Source organism: Hordeum vulgare, chromosome 2H (genome assembly GCF_904849725.1).
Source record: "Hordeum vulgare subsp. vulgare chromosome 2H, MorexV3_pseudomolecules_assembly, whole genome shotgun sequence".
NCBI lineage: Eukaryota > Viridiplantae > Streptophyta > Magnoliopsida > Poales > Poaceae > Hordeum > Hordeum vulgare.
In genome coordinates, this window is record NC_058519.1 from 520,104,666 (window position 1) to 520,119,101 (window position 14,436).

Genomic DNA, 14,436 nt, shown 5'->3' on the forward strand with positions numbered 1-14,436 from the left:
TGATCCAGCAAGGAGGAGGGAGAGGTTGGGGAAGAAGTACAGCAACACGACGGCGTGGTGTCGGTGGAGAGACGAGGTCTCCCGGCAGGGCTTCGCCAAGCGCCGGCAGAGAGGAGGAGGGAGAGGAGCAGGGCTGCGCCGAGAGAGAGAGATTCAACCGTCTCTCAAACAGCCCCGAACCTCATCTATATATAGGGGGAGAGGGAGGGGGCGCAGCCCTTAGGGTTCCCACCCCTAAGGGGTGCGGCAGCCCTTAGATGGGAGAGGGGTGGCGGCCAGGGCAAGGAGGAGGGGTGGCGCACCGCTCTGGTGGGCCTAAGGCCCACCTTTGTTAGGGTTCCCCCCCTTCCCCTTTTTCTGGTGCACATGGGCTGGGTGGGGGGCGCACCAGCCCACTTAGGGGCTGATTCTCTTCCCCACTTAGCCCATCTAGCCTCCCGGGGTCGTCACCCCCTTCGGTGGTCCCCTGGAACCACCTCCGGTGGTCCCGGTACGTTACCGGTGATGCCCGAAACACTTTCGGTGTCCGAAACCATCCGTCCTATATATCAATCTTTACCTCCGGACCATTCCGGAGCTCTTCGTGACGTCCGGGATCTCATCCGGGACTCCGAACAACTTTCGGTAATCTCGTATAACAATTCCCTATAACCCTAGCGTCATCGAACCTTAAGTGTGTAGACCCGACGGGTTCGGGAGACAGGCAGACATGACTGAGACACCTCTCTGGCCAATAACCATCAGCGGGGTCTGGATACCCATGGTGGCTCCCACTAGCTCCACGATGAACTCATCGGATGAACCACGATGTCAAGGATTCAATCAATCCCGTATACGATTCCCTTTGTCTGTCGGTATAGAACTTGCCCGAGATTCGATCGTCGGTATACCTATACCTTGTTCAATCTCGTTACCGGTAAGTCTCTTTACTCGTTTCATAGCACGTCATCGTGTGACTAACTCCTTAGTCACATTGAGCTCATGATGATGTTCTACCGAGTGGGCCCAGAGATACCTCTCAGTCACACAGAGTGACAAATCCCGATCTCGATTCGTGCCAACCCAACAGACACTTTCGGAGGTACCCGTAGTGCACCTTTATAGTCACCCAGTTACGTTGTGACGTTTGATACACCCAAAGCACTCCTACGGTATCCGGGAGTTGCACAATCTCACGGTCGAAGGAAAAGATACTTGACATTAGAAAAGCATTAGCATACGAACAATACGATCTAGTGCTAGGCTTAGGATTGGGTCTTGTCCACCACATCATTCTCCCAATGATGTGATCCCGTTATCAATGACATCCAATGTCCATGATCAGGAAACCATGATCATCTATTGACTAACGAGCTAGCCAACTAGAGGCTTGCTAGGTACACATTGTGATCTATTCATTCACACATGTATTACTGTTTCCTGTTAATACAATTATAGCATGAACGATAGACGATTATCATGAACAAGGAAATATGATAACAACCATTTTATTATTGCCTCTAGGGCATATTTCCAACAGTCCAAACGTAATAAAAACTTACGGGGATTTTTTTTTGAATATTTATGATTTTTAGGAAGAAGAATCAACGGGAGGCGATGCATGGAGGGCCCACAAGCCCTGTAGCCGCCACCAGGAGGTACGACGGCGGCTGGAAAGCTTGTGGCCACTCTTTAAGGCTGTTGGTGCCTTTATTTCGGCGCAAGAAAGATAATATCCGGAAGAAAATCGTGTTAAAATTTCAGCCCAATTGGAGTCACGGATCTCCGGGAATTTAAGAAACGGTGAAACGCAGAATCTGGGAGTGCAGAAACAGAAGGACAGAGAGAGAGAGATCCAATCTCGGAGGGGCACTCGCCCCTCCGCCGCCATGGAGACCATGTACCAGAGGGGAAACCCTTCTCCCATCTAGGGAGGAGGTCAAGGAAGAAGAATAAGTAGGGGGGGGCTCTCCCCCCTCTCTCCCGGCGGCGCCGGAACACCGCCCAGGACATCATCGTGTGACGGCAATCTACACCAACACCTCCGTCATCTTCACCAACATCTCCATCATCTTCCCCCATCTATATTCAGCGGTTCACTCTCCCGTAACCCGATGTACCCTCTACTTGAACATGGTGCTTTATGCTACATATTATTATCCAATGATGTGTTGCTATCCTATGATGTCTGAGTAGATTATCGTTGTCCTATCGGTGATTGATGAATTGCTATGGTTGGTTTTATTTGCTTGTGGTTATGTTGTTGTCCTTTGGTGCCCATCATATGATCGCGCACGTGGATCACACCATAGGGTTAGTTCTATATTGATAGGACTATGTATTGGCAGGCTAGAGTGAGAGAAGCTTCAAACCTACCATGGAAATTGATGCATATGGGATTGAAGGGGGACCAATATATCTTATTGCTATGGTTGGGTTTTACCTTAATGAATTTTAGTAGTTGCGGACGCTTGCTAATAGTTCCAATCATAAGTGCATAGAATTCCAAGTGAGGGATGACATGCTAGAAGAGGCCTCTCCCACATGATACTTGCTATCGATCTAGTAAAGTAGTCAATTGCTTAGGCACAATTCCGCAACTCCTACCACCACTTTTCCACACTCGTTAGACACTCGTAGTTGTTTCTTTTTCTAACCAACCCCTAGTTATATTTATGTGTTCTATACTTTCTTGCAAGCCTATCCTATCACTCCTACAAAGTACTTCTAGTTTCATACTTGTTATAGGTAAAGCGAACGTAAAGTGTGCGTAGAGTTATATTGGTGGTCGATAGAACTTGAGGGAATATTTGTCCTGCCTTTAGCTCCTCGTTGGGTTCGACACTCTTACTTATCGAGAAAGGCTACAATTGATCCCCTATACTTGTGGGTTATCAAGAACCCCCGAGACCATGGTGACAGCGGTCTATTGGACAGGGATTAGAAGAATATTTTCATGAGTGATTTCCTCTTTTGCTAATTGATTGAAGATTAAGAGTCTCTTGGTGCTTGTCTTTGACTATCCTTGAGATACACTTTGGTGATTGTGGTACTCTCTTTGGATGGCCGCGGTGACATTGGGAAATCCATAGATGAGAACTACGAACTCTGAGGTGTGCTTTTGTAACCCTACATAACTCTCGTCCTCTCTTGATCACAAAGGAATGGCCTCCGAGTATGTCACCATTGCATGTTTTAGTGGAAATATCATGTGATTAGACTATGTTAATGTTGTTGGGAGTTGCCACTAGTGAAAGGATGAAGCCTAGGCCTTGTTTCTCACCATTGTTCCACGGTTTAGGTAATTTTTGTCACATTCTACCTTGTTGTAATTTTTATTACAGATTTATGTTACCTTGCTTTGCCACACCTATCACCCATAGTTTACCATCTCTTTGCTGAGCTAGTGCAACTATACAATCTACCATTGTATTAGGTGTCTTGGGGACACAAGAGACTTCTTGTTTCTTAATTGCAGGGTTGCTTGAGAGAGACCATCTTCAACCTCTACTTCCCTGAGTTTGATAAACCTTAGGTCATCCACTTGAGGGAAATTGATGCTGTCCTTCAAACCTCTGCACTTGGAGGCCCAACATAGTCTACAAGAATAGAAGCGTGCGTAGACATCAAGCTATTTCTGGCGCCGTTGCCGGGGAGGTGAGTGCTTGAAGGTATATCTTTAGATCTTGCAATTAAATCTTTTTGTTTCTTGTTTTTATTTTCACTAGTTAGGCTTACGGAAAAGTGCACTCTTAGTTCGCTGCTTGGGGAAGACCGCTTTACCACACCTGTGGTAGAGAAGTCTCCTCCACCTATTGAATGTATCCCATTCAAAATACCTCTTGGGATAATTGAAAGAATTAGGAAAGATTGTTATGATGGAACAGTCAATCCTAGTAATTATTTGTTGAAACTTACAGAACTTTGTGAGTTGTTTAAGATTTCAGGTTTAACAAGAGATCGAGTCATGCGGAAATTATTTGCCTTGTCACTGAAAGGAAAAGCATTGAAATGATATAGGCTACTAGATGATTCTCACCTATGGGATTGGGAAGATATCCAGTCTCTCTTTTACACCAAGTTTTATCCTCTTCATGAAGTCCATGAGAATAGGAATTATGTTTAAATTTCTATCCTCATAAAGGAGAGAGCATAGCTCAATCTTGGGGGAGACTGAAAACTTTAATGCTAAAATGTCCTAACCATGGGATCCCCAAAGATATGATTATTACTAATTTCTATGTGAGGCTCTCTCGACATGATAAAGACTTTCTCGATGCTTCCTCTATGGGTTCTTTCACAAACGAAAGGATTGATGCTAAATGGGAACTCCTTGAAAGAATTCAACGCAATACTGAAGATTCGGAGATCGACAAAGGTAAAGAGTCAGGTATAAATTATGAGTATGATTGTATTAAGGCCTTTGTTGAAACTTCAAGTTTTAATAAGTTTAATGCTAAGATTGGGCTTGATTCTCAACTCCTTGTTGATTTCCTCAAATCTTTTGCTTCATATCTTAATATGCCTAAGGAGAATTGGATCTAGCATCATGAACCTTTTAAAGATATTTGCAAAGAAAATGAAATTGTTAATGATAATCGCAACATGCATGATCCAATTCCTGAAAATGAAGTTTTATATAAGCATGTTAATTTTTGTGGAGTGGATAGACCTTATGAAAGGCCTATGATTGAAGAAGAGGAGTATTGTAAGCAACATAAGCATGAAAGAACAATCACTTGGGTTAGAGATTTAAATGAAATTGCTAGAGAATTATGTGACCTTTATCCTTTTACTTGTGAACTTTGTGGTATAGAGGGTCACTTTAATTTTCAATGCATGTACTTTCAAAACATAACTGTTAACCAGTTGTGTGATAACATGATCACTTCTGATCTTTATGATGAACTTATGTTATTTTTTATGTGTGAAGAGTGATCAGAAAAAAATTCTTGGCTAGATGATAACGCCATCTCTATTGTGTTGTTAATTGCCATGAAAATGATTACATAAGTAAGATTAGAAAGGCCAAAGCATAAAAATGTCTCTTATGTTTCCACTAATAAAAAGGAGATTTTCTCCCAAGTTTACCCTATTGTTTATAATGATAGACCAGAATATTTGGAGAAGATTCCTATCCAACCACTCCTTCCTAAGGTTAAGAAGAGGAAAAAAGAAGAGGAGGAAGAGGAACAAGAAGGAGGAAGAATGGGTATCAACCAGGCCTGGGCATATTCCTCGCATCAACTTTTATCCTAACAGACATAAATTTATGGAGGATGGTGAGCTTGATTGTTATTATCTTCATGATAAGTCCGTAGGTACTATTGAAGATGATTTTGATTATGATATGCATGTTACTTATTGTGATTGGGAAGATGATGATAATGCTAGTTACGATCTTGAAAATCTTTTTGGTACCAACTTTGAAAATGATAATAGGGAAAACTCTAAGCTTGGGGATGATAGGATTGCAAGTCCTTTACCCATTAGTGATGTGGTAATTGATAATTCTTTCACTAGTAAGAATAAAGACAACATGTTTACAAATATAATTGCTAGCAATAGTAATGCTCTTCTCTACCATGATGATGTTATAACTCCTATCTATAGTGATTGTAAAGATATCTATGACATAAGGAGAAATTATCCATATGAAACTTGTCATAATCATGGAGGGAATTACTCCCTTGATGAACACCATCTCCCCAATACACAATTAATCTATAGTGTTCAGGTTGTTTATGATAGTCCTACTCCTACTATTACCAATGAGAAAGATTATGCTTATGTGGAGAGTAAGAGTACCTTTTTGCATGTGGATCATGGTAACAATGCTTTATGTGATACTTATATTGTTGAGTTTATTCATGACCCTGTAGAAAAATATTATGATAAGGGAACATATGCTTATAGATATTTCCATCATATCAAGTTCCCTCTCTTTATGTTGAAGGTTTTGAAGTTGCACTTGTTTTGCCTTCCTATGCTCATTGCTTTGTGCTTCAATAAATTATTCTATTGCAATATTCCTATGCATAGGAAGAATGTTATTCTTAAATGTGTTTGGTATTTTCTTCTTGATGCTCTCTTTTGTCCTACAACTCTTATTCCTACGAGAGCACCATTAAAATCTTAAGCCTATCTTTATGACCATAAAGAAAGAGTTGTAGGGAGACAACCCTTGTTATCTTTACTTTCAGTTTCTACTTTTAGTTTCTACTTTCAGTATTTAGTGGTATTTATGTGTGTTACTACTGTAGAAACATCATTGTATCTTTATTTTTAAGCTTTGTGCCAAGTTTTAGCCTCCGATTGCAAGAAAGTTCAAAAGTTGTGACATGCTGACCAGAAACAGATTATGTCTGCTTGACGGAAAAATTCACCAAAAATCACCTGATCATCTTTTTGATCTGAATTTTTTGACCGTATGATCTATACAATTGTATTTATGGTTATGTTCTGAGTTTTTTTATTTGAGTTGCACAAGTTCCCTAAAAAATTATTTAATACTTGTTGGTCTGTTTTTCACAAATTCTGCCATGTTTTGCGTTTTCATTGTTTTGCAAATCTTAAGCTTGCTTTTTCTTTGCAAAAACTTTTTGGCAATCTTTAGAGACAGTATATCTTCATGAAAATCTTTATTTACAGTGGAGAAAAAATATTTTATTATGGGTACTAACCACTCTAATCAGCTTATGATGAGTTTCGTATGAAGGGAGTTTTCAAGTATGCGATGGAAGATGATGAAATAAGATCCAGGAGTGTCAAGCGCTCAAGCTTGGGGATGGCCACCAAGAAATATTCAAGGAGAATCAAGTGTCTAAGCTTCGGGATGCCCCCGTGCACCCCCTTCTCCATCAACAATCATCAGTTCGTCCTTCTCCATGCTATATTTTTATCACTTCATATGTTCTGTGCTATGCTTGGAGCGTCCCACTCTTTACTTCTTAGCTTGTTTAAGTTTTTCTTGTTGTTCATAACATGTTGGACCCTATCCTTATTTGTTTTGGGGAGAAACACGCTCCATTCCACCATAGAACACAACATAGGTTTTCATGCTTATCTTTTTGTGTGTTCTTTATCTTTTCATAGCTGTTGTCATGTTTAGCTCTTAGTTTTCACGCTTTATCTTTTTAAGAGCTTTTATGGAGATGCTTTTGGAACTGTCATGAGTTGTCATGCCTATCTTGTTTAGAGAGTTGGCTTTTTTCACTCAGTTGTGTGTCTTGCATGAGTAGGTAATTGATGTTGCTATTTAAGTATAGTAGTAACTTGCAATAGTTTTGAGGTATTGAGTTGAGTAATGTTTGGACTACTGGTGTCAAGAGCTTGAGCCTATTAGTGATAGGTGTCATATTTTGGGAAATTGTGACATCCTCGACTTTTGCTACAGTAATGATTGTAATTAAGCGACACTGATCCCGCGCTAATGATGCCACGTCATCGGAAGTGATATCAATGATCTCGTGTTGGTTGAAACCGAATCAAATTCGAAGCTTTAAAATAAAGTCAGACGAGAAAAGGTTTTCGTGTTGTTGAAATAAAAACGTCGGGGAGTTATCAAAAAATTCCCTAACGGATTATAATATCGAATCGGGCACTTTAGGGATTATCGGTAAACACTATATATTTAAATGTGGATATTGAATAAGATGAATAAAGGAAATATAGTAAATGAAAATAAATAAATAAAAGAAAGAATTAGAAGTATGTATAATAAATTGTAAAAGAAAGTATAAGAAAAGTATTTAAAAAGAAAGTTACATAGTATATTAAATAATAAATAATAATAAAAAGAAAAAAAAGAGAAATAAAACCAACCGGCCCAACTCGGCCAAATGGCCCAGCCGGCCACCCCACCCCTCCAAACCCTAGCGCCCCCCCCTGGCGAGGGAGCCTCTGGCTCGCTCCCTCTCCCTCCCCTTAGCGCCGCCACCCCCCACGCTCCCCCTCTCGGTCCCACCCCCTCCCACCGACAGCTCCCCACGAGGGGCTCCCTCTCTCTCTCGTGATTCTCTCCCACCCCACGCCAGATCCCCCATCTCCCTCCCCCACGACTCTCCTCCCGTCGCCCCCCCTCAGGTCCACTCCCTCCCTGGCTGGCGAGCCTCCTCCCGCTGGCGAGCCCCCCACGGCCTCCCTCCATCGGCCCTCCTCTCCACCCCTCACCCCCGGCCGGCGAGCCCTTTCCCTGCTCCTCCAACCGCCGGCACCACCCCCCCGTCGGCCGGACCTCCAACACCCTCCGGCGGCCGAGGCCTTCCCGGGGTCCTCCCTGGTCGGCCGACCCAGGCCAAGGGCCTCCCCCCCGTCGCGCCCCCCTTCCTCCCGCTCGGTCCAGGAGGGACCGGGCAGGGAGACCGGCCCCCTCGGCCCCTTCTGTTGGAAATATGCCCTAGAGGCAATAATAAATTAGTTATTATTATATTTCTTAGTTCATGATAATCGTTTATTATCCATGCTATAATTGTATTGATTGGAAACACAATACTTGTGTGGATACATAGACAAAACACTGTCCCTAGTAAGCCTCTAGTTGACTAGCTCGTTAATCAAAGATGGTCAAGGTTTCCTGGCCATAGGCAAGTGTTGTCACTTGATAACGGGATCACATCATTAGGAGAATCATGTGATGGACTAGACCCAAACTAATAGACGTAGCATGTTGATCGTGTCATTTTGTTGCTACTGTTTTCTGCGTGTCAAGTATTTATTCCTATGACCATGAGATCATATAACTCACTGACACCGGAGGAATGCTTTGTGTGTATCAAACGTCGCAACGTAACTGGGTGACTATAAAGATGCTCTACAGGTATCTCCGAAGGTGTTAGTTGAGTTAGTATGGATCAAGACTGGGATTTGTCACTCCGTGTGAACGGAGAGGTATCTCGGGGCCCACTCGGTAATACAACATCACACACAAGCCTTGCAAGCAATGTAATTTAGTGTAAGTTGCGGGATCTTGTATTACGGAACGAGTAAAGAGACTTGCCAGTAAACGAGATTGAAATAGGTATACGGATACTGACGATCGAAACTCGGGCAAGTAACATACCGAAGGACAAAGGGAATGACATACGGGATTATATGAATCCTTGGCACTGAGGTTCAAACGATAAGATCTTCGTAGAATATGTAGGATCCAATATGGGCATCCAGGTCCCGCTGTTGGATATTTACCGAGGAGTCTCTCGGGTCATGTCTACATAGTTCTCGAACCCGCAGGGTCTGCACACTTAAGGTTCGACGTTGTTTTATGCGTATTTGAGTTATATGGTTGGTTACCGAATGTTGTTCGGAGTACCGGATGAGATCACGGACGTCACGAGGGTTTCCGGAATGGTCCGGAAACGAAGATTGATATATAGGATGACCTCATTTGGTTACCGGAAGGTTTTCGTGCATTACCGGAAAAGTTTCGGGCTCATCGGTAGTGTACCGGGAGTGCCGGGAGGGGTGTCGGGGACCATCGGGAGGGGTGTCACGCCCCAAGGGGTCTCATGGGCTATGGGAAGAGATAAACCAGCCCCTATTGGGCTGGAATAAGTTCCCACTAAGGCCCATAAGGTTTGAGAAGGAAAAAACACAAGGTGGAAAGAGTTTCCAAGTGGGAAGGTGGAATCCTACTCCAAGTAGGATTGGAGTAGGACTCCTCCACCTCCAATTTCGGCCAAACCTTTAGGTTTTGAGGCTGCCTCCTCCCCTCCCTCCCACCTATATATACGGAGGTTTTAGGGCTGATTTGAGACGACTTTCTCACGGCTGCCCGACCACATACCTCCATAGTTTTTCCTCTAGATCGCGTTTCTGCGGAGCTCGGGCGGAGCCCTGCTGAAACAAGATCATCACCAACCTCCGGAGCGCCGTCACGCTGCCAGAGAACTCTTCTACCTCTCCGTCTCTCTTGCTGGATCAAGAAGGCCGAGATCATCGTCGAGCTGTACGTGTGCTGAACGCGGAGGTGCCGTCCGTTCGGTACTAGATCGTGGGACTGATCGCGGGATTGTTCGCGGGGCGGATCGAGGGACGTGAGGACGTTCCACTACATCAACCGCGTTCACTAACGCTTCTGCTGTACGATCTACAAGGGTACGTGGATCACTCATCCCCTCTCGTAGATGGACATCACCATGATAGGTCTTCGTGCGCGTAGGAAAATTTTTGTTTCCCTTGCGACGTTCCCCAACACCTTCACCACGCCAGCGAGCCCCTCCCCCACCGGGCCTCCCCTACACCTCTTCCTCGCCGGAACCGCGCCGTCACCGTCCCCTTCACCACCGGAACAGCGCCGTCACCGTCACCGCCTCGTCCTCCTCCTCGCCGTCACCGCCGCTTCCCGCGAACTCCGGCTTCATCGGGCCGTCCCGTCAACGCCGGTGAGCCCCTTTACGGGCTCCTCCCACCCTCTCCTTCCGTTTTTCGTCCCGGTTCCGTTCCGGCAAACGGGACCCCGATCCGTCGATGGTAGACTCCGGTAGGAAGGATTGAACATTTGGTTCTTCTATGTTGAGCTAGCAGAGAGTTGTTTCTCTGTTGTCTGTTGACAGAGAGAGATGGGTGTGTTGTTGAGTTAAAAGAAAATAAAAAAACAAATGTTGTATTCCGTATGTATGTATGTATGTATGTATTTGATACCCGTATTTATGTATGTATTGCGTATATAGATATTGGAGGAATACGATATTTGCATGTTTATATCTATGGATAAATTCGAGTATTTTGGCCTAAGACCACTTACCGGTGGGGCCAATGCACCCGCTATCTATGACAGGGAGGCCCCACGCGATAGTTAAAATAAAGATAAAAATAATGTTTTTATTAAATAAATAAATAGATATATTAGTTAAATTAATTAATTAGAATAATTAGAGTATGACATGTGGGCCCCCCACTAAATTAATCTGATTAATTAATATTTAGTCTTAATTAAAACCCGTGTCTATGACAACGGGGACCCACTGGGCCAGTTTGACCAATCAACCATTGATGTCAGCATGACATCATGCTGATGTCATAATAGCCTTTTATTAAATCATTTAAATCTGTTTTTAATTCCTAAATAATTAATAAAACTTTGAAAATTAATATAAAATAATCCGTAAGTCAGATCAAAATATTTCGAACATGAAAGTTGATCAGCAGAACGAGACGAACCCGGATACACGGTCCATTCGTGTGTCACGCGTCCCTAGCATAGCAAACATGGAACTTTTCCATCGTTTCCAGTATTACCGGTAGTAGCCCGAGACCCGGAAAAATATCGTCAGATATTCTTCCGACCCGTCTATGACGGATGTTGCTGCGTTAGCTCATGTCTAGCCTACATCTTTCCATGTCATGCTTTGTGTTGCATCGGTGCTATTATTTATTGTTTCTTCCCCCTCTTCTTACCGGTAGACCCCGAGACTGACGCTGCCGCCGGGTACATCTACGACCCTGCCGATCCGTCCTTTGCCGCATACCAGCAAGGCAAGCAAACTCCCCTTGATCATTCCTATATCGCCTATGTCTTTCTTCCTACTGCTTGCATTAGTATTTTGCTACTGTTCACCACTGGAATTCCTATATTTGCCGTCCGCGAAATCTTTGCCGTCAGCCAGCAGACGGCGAAGAACCTCTTTACCGTGTGTTGGCAAAAAACAGACGGTAAAGAGGAGGCTGATGGCAAAATAAATATTTGCCATCAGCCACCTCTTTGCCGTCTGCTGACAGACGGCAAAGGTAGGGATGGCCGACGGCAAAGCTGTCCCACCCCACCCCTCCTCTCTCCCCATCCCACCCCGGCCCCACCCACCCCTTTGCCGTCTGCCTGAGTAGCTTTGCCGTCCGTCGTGGACGGCAAAGGGGATCAGTGGCAGACGGCAAAGGAGATGGCCCCCGAAAAGTTAACGGCGCCGCGCGCCTACCTCTCTCCTCTCTCCCACGCACTCTCTCTCTCCCACGCGCTCTCTCTCTCCCACGCACGCCCTGCGCCCCCCCCCCTGCGGGCCTCCTCCTCCTCCCTGCGCCCCCACCGCCGCCACCGCCCCACCTCCGCCGCCGCCCCACCGCCGCTGCCTCCCCCCCCACCTCCCCACCGCCGCCCTGCGACCCCCCCTGCGGGCCTCCTCCTCCTCCCTGCGCCCCCAGCGCCGCCGCCGCCCCATCGCCGCCGCCGCCGCACCGCCGCCGCCTCCCCCCCCACCTCCCCACCTACACACCCCACCGCCGCCCTGCGCCCCCCCTCCTGCGGCCCTCCTCCTCCTCGGTGAGTCCTTTTTTCCTTTTTTCGTTTAATTCATTAATTAGGTTAGTTAGGTTAGTTGTTAATTACCTATTGTTAGTTAGGTTAGTTGGGTTAGTTGTTAGTGGTTACGTACTGGTAATTAGGTTAGTTAGGTTACTTGTTAGTTGTTAGTGGTAATTAGGTTAGTTGTTAGTGGTATTACCCCTCGAGCTAGGTTAGTTGTTAGGTTAGTTGTTAATTACCTACTGTGTGTTAGGTTAGTTGTTAGGTTTGTAGTTGACCGTGTAGAGCCCTCCGGTCGCCGCCTATGCTTGCACTAGCCACAACGTTGAGGATATTACAACAGCTCGCAATAGTAGTTGTCGCACCGACACGACATCTCGACGACACCCCTGACACCCGTCACGATGCCCCGAAACCCCGACACGACGCCCCGACACGACATCTCGACGACACCCCTGACACCCGACACGATGCCCCGAAACCCCGACACGACGCCCCGACATGACATCTCGACGACACCCCGGCATGAAATACTTTTTTATGGAACCTAGAAAGTTTTATAAAGTAGTATAGGTAACCTGGAAAGTTTTATAGGTAACCTAGAAAGTTTTATAGGTAACCTAGAAAGTTTTATAGGTAACCTCGACCCCCGACCCCCGACCCCCGACAACACTCACCCTCGACCCCCGACCCCCTACCCCGACCCCCGACGCCACTGACCCCCGACCCCCGACGCCCGACGCCACTGACCCTCGACCCCCGACCCCCGACCCCCGACAACACTCACCCTCGACCCCCGACCCCCTACCCCGACCCCCGACGCCACTGACCCCCAACCCCCGAGCCCCGACACCTCTTCGGCGTCTTAGTGACCGAAAAGACCCCAATCCCCAATGCCAGTGACCTTCGACCCCCGATGACACTGACCCACATAGTTATGAGTTAGGTCATATAGTTATGTTAATTATAAAAACATCATATTTGTGTTGATCGGGTGAATTTCAATGTGCAGTTGTTCGACGACCTCCACGTGCGTTGGACGAGCTCCGCCCTTGCGTTTGTTGGTGAGCACAAATGACTTCTCCTCCTACCCCCTTAATTTGCTCTGTCCCGCTCTTCGTGCCGATGAAACTTGCTAGCTATAGGTTTCTTCAATCATGAGTATGCGTGAACAGTATGCGTCTCCCATTCGAAAGGGCGACATCTATAAATATGCATGTCTTTGCATATTTATAACCGCCATCCTTTCGAATTGTCCAACATTATCCATGGATAGCCCGAGTATGTGTAGACTGGGTTCGTTTTCCCGTATGCTGTGCTCTGGATCCGATGCGGAATTTCGTCAGTGCCTCCCTGTTGTTCTCCGGATGCACATCCTCTCTGTTTATTGCGGAGACGTGTATCAGGAGAACAACGGGGAGGTGCTGCCGAAATTTTGCGTTGGATCCAGAGCAGAGCATGGGAAAACGAACCCAGTCTACACATACTCGGGTGGGATTAGGACCTATCTTTACCTATTAGCGTGTAGGTTGCCTGGACGTAATAAAAATGGCGAACCTGATTAACCGATGAATATAGATGATGAATTATATATAAATATATTTCTTCTGTCTTTAGTAGCTACGCAAGATGAGTGATCGTGCGTGGATGTATACCGGTCACCCTAGTCAGAAAGAGATGACGAAAGAATGGTTTTTAAAAACAAAGTAATTTGTGAAAGCCGCATTCGCAAATGGCGAGGAAAGAAACTATTGCCCCTGTCCTGGATGCGACAACTATAAAAAGACGACAGAGGCTGTTTTCCTCTGTCCTGGAAAGAAACTATTGCCCCTGTCCTGGATGCCCCGGTAAGTTTCTCCTCCAAACTTAGCTTGTTTTCCTCTAAAATGAGATAATTAGCCAATTTAGCTCAAAAAATACATAATTAGGTAATTTAGCTCCAACAAGAGGAGAAGAGGAGAAGAAATAGGCAAAATGAAAAGAAAGAAGAAGAAGAGATGAAGAAGAAGATAAGAAGGAGGAGGAGGAGGAGGAGGAGGAGGAGAAGGAGAAGGGAGGAGGAGGAGGAGAAGGAGGAGGAGGAGAAGGCCTATCCTTCTCCTCCTCCTCCTCCTCCTCCTCCTTCTTCTTCTTGATTTCTTATTCTTCTCCTCTTCCTCCTCTTTCTTCTTCTTCTCCTCCTCCTCTTTCTCCTCCTCCTCCTCTTTCTTCTTCTTCTCTTC